Below are 9,095 nucleotides of genomic sequence, written 5' to 3'. Positions count from 1 at the left end.
ACAGCTGGACCTTCCTCTCCTACCCCCTCGACCATCATCCGTTGTGAGCAGACCTTCAACAGTGACTTTCCAATTTCCGTGAGCTGCTTCACGGTGGAGCCATGTCCATGAGAATCCACCCAGCATGCCACGGACGTTCCTCCAGGATTCCGTTGCTGTTGGTCTCCAGCATCTTCTGCTCCTCAGATGTCCCTGATGTGAGCAAGGCCTTGGCAGTAAGTCCTGACTTCTGCATGTCACATTTATCAAGACATGTTCTGCACCGGCATGTTTTCCCCCTGATGTGAGCAGATGATCCAGCATGGGGAGATGATTCCGGTGGGCTGGCCTTATAATGATGTGCAGGTGTATTACAATGAGGTTCCTGATGTCCAATAGTGGGAAACATAGCCCACCATCAACGGGCTGAGTGGACAATTACAAACTGGTTTCACGACGTCGTGAAACCAATTTCTGGCCTTCTCACCATATTGTCCACACATGCCGCTGGACAAGCCCAATGCCAGCAGGCACGGAAAATTCCACCTGTAACTCTTTTGTTACAAAACAAATAAACTAAATTACCAAAGCAAGGGACAAGGTAAAAGGCAGTCCCTTAAAGGGAAACTGCAAAAACAAAAGACAAAATGCAAAGGAAACTAACCAACATTAAATCAAAATATGATTAATGGAGTCGATAAAACACCTCAGTCCCCAAGTGGTGCCCACTGAGCATGGAAGGTCTCAACGGTGCCGGCGAACACTGCATGTTCCCTCTCCAGGGACACCCAGCCATGAACATAGCTGCAGAAGAGGGGCAGACAGTCGGGTCGGACGACCCCCTCGATAGCCCGCTGCCTGGACCTGTTAATGGCCAATTTGGCCAGGCCCAGGAGCAGGATCACGAGGTGGTCCTTCCCACTCCCGGTAGCCCCTCCACACCACGTGCCTGTAGATCAGGAGTGAGGGGCTGAAGTGCAAACAAAACAGCAAAATCTTTTTTAAATAACTGAAAAGGGAGTGCAACCTACAACACCCTGTATAGACGTGGTTCACAGCTCCACAAGGCCGCAAAAGACACAAGCATCTTGGGAGTCCATGAACCGGCACAACCTACGGTTGTATGGGGTTGCCGCGTGCAACACCCTCCACCCCAGGTCCCCAATGGTAAGTTGGAGGACACCCCTATTGAGGGCCCTCCAACACCAGATGGCAACAAGGCACCCCAAGCTGTGTCTGGGCAGCAGGCGAGGACAAGGAAGTGAAGGGTGTGTAGCAGCAGCCCACACAAGAAACCTCTCTACACCGTGCTATAGGGCACAGAAGGCATTTCTGAGAGATGACTGCAGGGCACCAGCTCCTGAGGGAGGGTTTAGGGCTTGGGGCCAATGTGGAATTCCGTGCAAACAGAGGTGTGCTTGGCCAGAAGACCCACCGCGCACCTGCGCCACCTCCAGACCTAGAAGGACGTCAAGGCCGAGCACGACTGTCCTAAGGTCTTGAATGGTATTGGCCACGAGTTGGATGTCTTTGGATGCACAATGCGCCCACTCCTCCGCCGCCCAGTACATCCCCGATCCTGGTCACCCTGACAGCTATAGCCCTCCTCTTCACCAGCTATTGAAAAAGCCAGAGGTGGGGATTCCTAAGCAGTGGCTCTCTGATGGTACCCGTTACTCCTGATGGTGGAGAGCTGCGTTGCAAGGCGACCATGTTCCAGACTTTGATCAGGTCCTGGTAAAAAATGGGCAACGCCTGCAAGGAGCCATGAAGGCCCCTCAGGTCTATGAACAGGAGCTGCACGTCATACTTCAGGCCGTGCACCTGGCGGAAGAAATGCGTCGCCAGGGCAAAGCATCTCGAGGGAGCTCAACGTAAAGGTATTGCTGCAGGTTCTGAAGGCAGAAAGTCGCCACCTGGATGTGTAGGCACAGTAGCACCTGACTGCCCTCCACAAGCGGGAGATTCAGAACCTCAGCAGTGATCCAGTGCAGCCCTTTGTCCCAGAATAAGTCAACGAGCATTCTCTGGATTTTTGTGACAAGGTCCGGGGGAGGGGTCAAAGTGACCAGCCAGTAGCAATCAGCTGGTTTATGACCAAAACTCGATCCCGGTAAGACAGCACTCGGAGCAGTTCTGTCCAGCGCCAAAGGCAAGTGGTGACTTTGGCCTCCAGCTCCTGCCAGTTTGTTGGCCAGGATTCCTCAGCAGGGCAGAGATGGACCCACAGGTACAGGAGACCGGTTCTGTTCCACTTGAAAGGCCTCAGCTCCTCGGATAGGGGATCCATCTGCCACTGACCGATCAGGAGTCCAGAACACTTGTCCCAGTTGATCCTAGCAGAGGACGCGGCAGAATAGATCTCCTGGCACTCGTGCATACTCCACAGGTCAGCCGGGTCAGTGAACATGAGCAGCACGTCATTGGTGTAAGCCGAGAGGACCACCCCGATGCCTGGCCCGCCCAGAACCAATCCTCACAGCCTCCTCCGCAAGAAGCACAGGAAAGGCTCCATGCAGATAGAAGACAATTGGCCAGACAGGGGGGCAGCCCTGATGCACACCTCTCCCAGAGCAAAGGGGCATCGTCAGGGACTTGTTAACATTAACTAGACACTCTGCGGCAGCGTACAGAAGTCGGATCCAGGCGACGAAATGTGTCCTGAACTCAAGTGCTCGCAGAGTCCCGACTAAATATTCGTGATCCACCTTGGTCAAGTGACAGGAAGGTGCTCAACAGACCAGTCCTCTGGGAAAAATTGATGACATCCTAGACCAGATGGATATTGTCAAAGATGGTATGGTTTGGGACCGTGTAGGACTAGTCAGGGTGGATCATATGGTCCAGCACGGTACCAAGGCAAGAAGACACTGCCCTGGCAAATATTGTGCAATCTGTGCTGAGGAGGGAGACCAGGCACCAGTTTTTGAGGTGGCAGAGGTCTCCCTTCTTAGACAGCAGGGCAATCACGGCCCTGCACCACAAGAGGGGCATCTCCCCAGTAGTGATACTCTCCCGTAGGACCCCTGCATAGCATTCCCCAGAATGCCCTGAAGAACTTCACGGTCAGCCTGTCCAAGCCCAGGGACTTGCCCCTGGAAAGGTTGTTGAGGGCGCCGGTCAGTTCCTGCAGACTTATAGAGGAGTCAAGCTTTCCAGCGCCCTCCAGGCCGACCTGCGGCAGGTCCTCCCACAAAACTCTGAGCATCCTCGCTGGACGGATCCAGAGAGAACAGGGCAGTGTAGTAGGATTTGGCAATGGCCCTGATGCCCTCCGGATCTGAAACAAGGGATCCGTCGTCGGCCAGCAGCATAAGGAGCTGCTGTCGGACCCCATGCCTTTTTTCCAGCCAGTAGGAGGGGGGAGCCAAGGTCCAGGTTCCTAAGGAAATGGATCCGTGGCCTCACACGCATTGCAGGACCCAACGAGTTGCAGGTCCGACAGCGCTTCCTTCCTTTCTTCATACGCCAGCTGTAGGGCTGGGTCCACATTGGACTGATGGAGACGTGTCTCCAGGTCAAGCACCTCCTCCTCCCACTCTTCGACCCTGGATTTCTGCCTCTTAGTTGACCCCCTCGCGTACTCCTGACAGAAGACATGGACATGAGCCTTGCCAATGTCCCACCATAGCCTCCCCGCTTCCTTCTCCAGCCAGCCCAGAAGTGACTGAACAAGTTCAGGAACCACTCGTCCTCCAGCAGCAGGTTGTTAGAGTGCCAGTACACGGACCCCATCTGAGTGCAGAATGGAACGAGTTCTGTCCTCACTGGATGGTGATTCATGCATGGCACCTGCCACATAGAAGCCGACAGAACACAGGACACAAACGCCTTGGAAACGTAGAGGCAGTCGAGTCTGGACACTCTGAATCCAGGTGACACTGAAATGAAAACGCTGGAGTCAGGATGGAAATTTCGCCAGACGTCCACCAAGTTAAAAGACCTGACCAGGACTCTCAACTTACTCATACCTAGCGAGCGGTGCTGGGCACCATGATGGTCCCTGGCCTCGAGGGTACAGTTGAAATCCTTCCCCCCGAGGATGATGCACTTGCCACGTCGATGGAGCCAAGATGAGTGGACACTTCTTCAAAGAAACTCGCTTGCTGCTGCATGCCCAGGGCAGCGTACATATTCGCAAAGTGAAGCGCTACGCCTCCTAGTAAGGTGCAGTAACCGGCCTGGCGCCAGCTCCTTGACTCCCCCAAGATCTCCAGCTGAAACTGTGGGGCCAACAAGGTAGCCACCCTGCCAGAATTGGAGGCTAGGTGACTCATGTAGACACCCCCCTTCATCACCCCAGAAGCCACGTAGCTTTGTTTCCCGAATGGTATGGGTTTCCTCCAGGAAACACACTGCACACTTCCCATCCCTAAGGTCCAATAAGTTCTGGAACCTGTGCTGTGTGTCCCTGCTGCCACTGATGTTGACGCTAGCTATGGTAGTCTTCATTGTCAGAAATACGTGCTACTATCACCATGTCTAGTGTAAGAAGGAGAGGACTATTTTAATCTTTCCTCTCCTTCAGGATCCCAGCGAGAAATGTGTGGACCCTCCTCTTAGCATTCTGGTCCAGCCAAGGGCCCTTGAGGGCCTCCCGGGCGGACTAGAACACAAGAGGAAAAGAATGCCACCGGTCCACAGCCGACTGGACCCTGTCTCAGCGAACGCGATTACTCACTAAAAAATCCTGGAGCTCCCATAAAGGGATGAGGGGAAAATCAGTCAGGGGCACCAGCAGATCCACCATCTCACCCGACAATGACTCTAAATTGTCCCCGGTGCTCACCACCAAAATCCCATCCTCCTCCAGGTCTTCGCCTCCAGCTTCCAACCCCTCCCCCATATTGGGTAAGGGGGCTGGTTCGGAGCTGCCAGTCAGCTCCACCTCCACCTCAATCCCACCCCCAGGATCAAGGGCAGAGGGGTCCTCTCTGGTCTCCTCTTAGGAATATGGGCCAAAGGGTGGCAGTGGCTCAGAGCCCTGCTCCGTCCAGGCACCGGGTCACCAGACGAGTCCAGAAAAAGCTCCGAACCTAGCACGGGGGTTCCCAGCCCTAAATTAGCCAGCGGTTGGGGCCATGAATTGACTGCTGCAGATGGCATCTCAGGATTACAAGTTGGGTCGGGGTGGGGCACCACCACAACAGCGGTACCCTCACCAACCCCTGAGGTGCCCTGCTCAGAAGACTGCAACAAGGAGTCAGGGATTTGGGCTCCCCCCAGAGGGCAGGGTGAGGACTTACGGGTGGAGATGCCACCATCTTTTCACTGGGAAAGCCGTCACATCTGACCTCACAAGCCGCAAGGTCTTCCCCCTCCGAGGGGTGGCGTTTCTTTCAGGGTAGGCTGGGGGCTGGGGAGGCCTCCATCCATGAGGCCCCCTCTGCATCGTCCAGCCCCTCCAGAGGCTCTGCCCTCTGGGGTTTTGGCTGGTCTATTCTTTTTCTGACAACCACCAGCTCAGGGTCGCAAGCCCCATGGCCGCTGGATTCAGGAGGCTGTGCATGAACAGCGCTGGGCCCAGTACATGGCGCTGAGGCGCACATGGGCCCGGGAGCACATGCAGACACATTGCTGGGGCCAGATGAGGTTTTTCTCCCTGAGCTGGTGTGTCTGGGGATCAGGGTTGGTTTGGGGAGTTCGGGGGTTTTGGGGTCCACCTCCGCATGGCGGGCCTTCTGTCGCGCCTTCTTCCGGTGCGGGGTCTCTTCCCCTGCCTCACCGTCAGCTGAGATGACAGTGGCTGCTGACAGCTCCTCCTCTTGCAGGGACAAAGTTGGAGTGGTGGCAGGGAGGGGAGAGGCGGTGCCAGCCACGGCTGCCTGAGTGACATGGGCAGTTCTTTCGGACGTACCCCACCTCCTTGCAGGCATGGCATCGCACGCCATCCGCTGACCAGAAGACACGGTAGGCAGCCCCCTCAAAGGTGACATCAAGCCACCCCTCTGTGCTCCTCCCTGGCCAGACGAACAAAGACCTGATGCCGGAAGGAGTACACGTGGTGGAGACCGGGCTCCGTGAGGCCCAGCGGGATTGGCCCACCCCGGACCTGACCTCCCCCAGTTGGTGAAGGTGGAGGAGGAAAACTCACCGGGAACAAAGGGCGGGACGTTGGATAAAACAAGCCTCTCCACGGTGGCCTCAAGAGGATCCGCCGCCAATTGGGCCCACCTACAGTGAGCCCCTTGGCCAGGGCCAGGTGCACCGCCTGCTTGGACCTCAGGACCACATTCCCATACATGCATGAGGGGCCGACAACCCCGGCCAAAGCCTTCACGCGTGTTTCTATGGTCATCTCGGGGCGAATGTAGCTCTTTACCCCCATGCCCCGGTCAGGAGGCGGGAACGTGACGGGGCTGTGGGAGCAGCAGAGGCCACGGAAGCAGTCACTCCCACACAGGTCTTGACAGGCCACCGCCACTGGTGAGAGCGCTGCTCCACAGCTGTCCAGGAGGGCCCGGCCCCTGGTGACCCCACGGCAGCCATTGGGAGATGAGCCACACCCACCTCGAGCTCTGTTGGTGGGAGCAACAGCATTCATAAAGGGGGAGAGGGGGGAATAGAAGGATTACCCTCTCCCTCCTGATGGTGTGTAAAGACAGAAGGGGAGGAGAGAGAGAGAAAGAAAGGACAGGGAGGCACAGAAGGGGAAAGGATAATGAGTGCAGGATGGGTGGGTGACACTGGGTGGATGTCGTGGGGTGGCGGGGACCTGGCTGTTCTTCCCGTCGGAGGAGGGTGATGTCTTCGCCAGGCAGCCGGTATTGCCTGGCACACGGCAGTCAGGTCCGCCCCTGTTCACCAGGCACCAGCTGCTACCTGGACTTGGACATGGGTGGAGCAAGAAGGGAGGTGGCAAGATGTTAAATGTACATACGCATGCACCCCTTCTCCCCGAGTCCCTTCAGCAGTCTTCTTCTTCCCCTACAAAGCAACACAGTCTTCAGAGCCTCCACCAAACAAAAGTCCAGACACCAACCATTCTTGCCTCCTGGCCTTTCTGTCTTGCAGCACCTCCTCTCTCTCTCCTCCAATTCTTCAAACCTCAGGCCTTGCAGACTCCAGGCCCCTGCAGACCCAGCAACAATACCAGCAGTAGACTTCTAGTGTCCCTTGGACAACAGCAAAACCAGGACAGCTTGTGAAAGTCCAGAGGGGTATGTTGGAAAAAGCAATAGTAGCAGCAGCCACAGCCAGCACAATGCACACAGCAACAGCTCCCGCTCAGGCAGGAACAAGCTGCACCTGAGCCCAATCAGGAAGCATAGTCTGGGTACAGGTGTTAATCACTTGGCCTAAATAGCCAAGTGGTTATGGTACTGGGTTTGTAAGCCCAAGATCGAGAGTTCAAATCTCACAATGGCAAATTATGAAACAATGTAACTTCATCTGAAACAGATGGAAATGGGTTCTTTTGCTTGGCCTAAATAGCCAAGTGGTTATGGTACTGGGTTTGTAACCCCAAGATCAAGAGTTCAAATCTCACAATGGCAAAACTATGAAACAATGTAACTTCATCTGAAACAGATGGAAACAGGTTTACTCAAAAGAGTATCAAGAGTTCAAATCTCACAATGGCAAACTATGAAACAATGTAACTTCATCTGAAACAGATGGAAACAGGTTTACTCAAAAGAGTATCAAGAGTTCAGATTTAAAAGATTATCAAGAGTTCAAATCTCACAATGACAAACTATGAAACAATGTAACTTCATCTGAAACAGATGGAAACGGGCTTGTACTTGAAAGAGTTCGGGTGTTAATCACTTCTACATAATGTTCACTATTGTAAATAAACTCCCAAGAATGTCTTCCCTGCCTCTGGCTCCTTATTCTGATGAACTCTGGTTTCTCTTCAGATCATATAAATCTTTCACCTTTTACTAAAGATTTCCGTGAAGAGGAACACTCAGAGTTTTGATTAATTTTTTGATGTCCTACCTTTGTGGGGCTTGCGTTTAAATCAAATAATCATGTCACACAGATGTGAAACCTTGGTAAGGCAGGTGTCTCAGTCCAGGGCCTCTTCCCCGTGCTTTGTGCAGCCTTCAGACTGAAGTGATGGTCTGGCCTCACACCCATCGGACACATTACTGATACCTGCACCTCAATGGTGCTTCATTGCTGTAGGCATCACAGAGCTCTGTCATTCTCTCTCTCTGTGTGGTCTCAGCTTTAAGGTGGGACTGGCCCCTATCTCATCAGCATCTGTGACCAGTGATGCTGTGTTCCTGAAGGGGACAGGTGTTGAAGGTGGACAAAGGATCAGATGCATTTAAAGTTTCACAGCTACATCTCCATGATATGACCCTGATCATAGAGTATAATTGAGCTGTCCTAGGCCAGACAGGAGTCAGGCATTCACAGAGGCTATGTGAAGATCTATGGAGTGTCCACACTGCATGTCGTCATCACCCTCCTGCAATTGAGTGACTATTAGGACCTCCACTGCATCTCCATGACAGGAGCATTCTTACAGAAGGAATGTGTGCTGCTATCAGCCAAATTGGAGTCAAACATTCACAAATGCAATGTGAGGATCTATGGTGTCTCCTCACTGCATGTCGTCACTGCATCAACCTCCACAAATCTAGCAGCTATGAGAGGCTCTCAAGCGGGCCTGCCTCGTCTGGCTAGTGCAATGGCCAGATCAACATCATCATCACCTTCGGGGACCTCCTCATGCTCATGCACGTCAATATCCTCCTCATTGGAGGAGACGTCTAGCTCCTCCATGTCCTCCTCAGTCAGCTCCTCTCCCCATTGCAGGGCCAGATTGTAAAGGGTGCAGCAGACGAAGACGATGCATGACACCCTCTGTGAGCTGTATTGCAGGGCTCCACCAAGCTGGTCCAGGCACCGGAGCTTCATTTTCAGCATCCCGATGGTTTGCTCCACCAAGTTGTGAGCCTCGTTATACCTTCACACTGTTGCGGTCTGATGCCGCTGCATGGATGTTGCCAGCCACATACTCTGTGGGTAGACCTTGTCCATGTGGAGCCATCCCTGCAGCTTCTGTGGACCCTGGAAGACATCAGGGATCTGAGACTGACTGAGAATGTAGTAGTCATGCACACTCCCTGGGAACCGTGTGCAGACCTGCAGGATGCGTT

At 54.0% G+C, this 9,095-nt stretch overlaps 1 non-coding gene across 1 annotated transcript; it reads left to right on the top strand.

The window, feature by feature from the left end:
• Positions 1-7,821: 7,821 nt before the first annotated feature.
• On the top strand, positions 7,822-7,935 carry LOC121276660. Its single transcript, XR_005942724.1, has one exon. It is a non-coding gene; the product is annotated as a U5 spliceosomal RNA (small nuclear RNA).
• Positions 7,936-9,095: the final 1,160 nt, after the last annotated feature.

The sequence above is a fragment of the Carcharodon carcharias genome, chromosome 3 (assembly GCF_017639515.1).
Source record: "Carcharodon carcharias isolate sCarCar2 chromosome 3, sCarCar2.pri, whole genome shotgun sequence".
Lineage (NCBI taxonomy): Eukaryota > Metazoa > Chordata > Chondrichthyes > Lamniformes > Lamnidae > Carcharodon > Carcharodon carcharias.
This window is presented reverse-complemented; position numbering and strand designations above follow the sequence as displayed.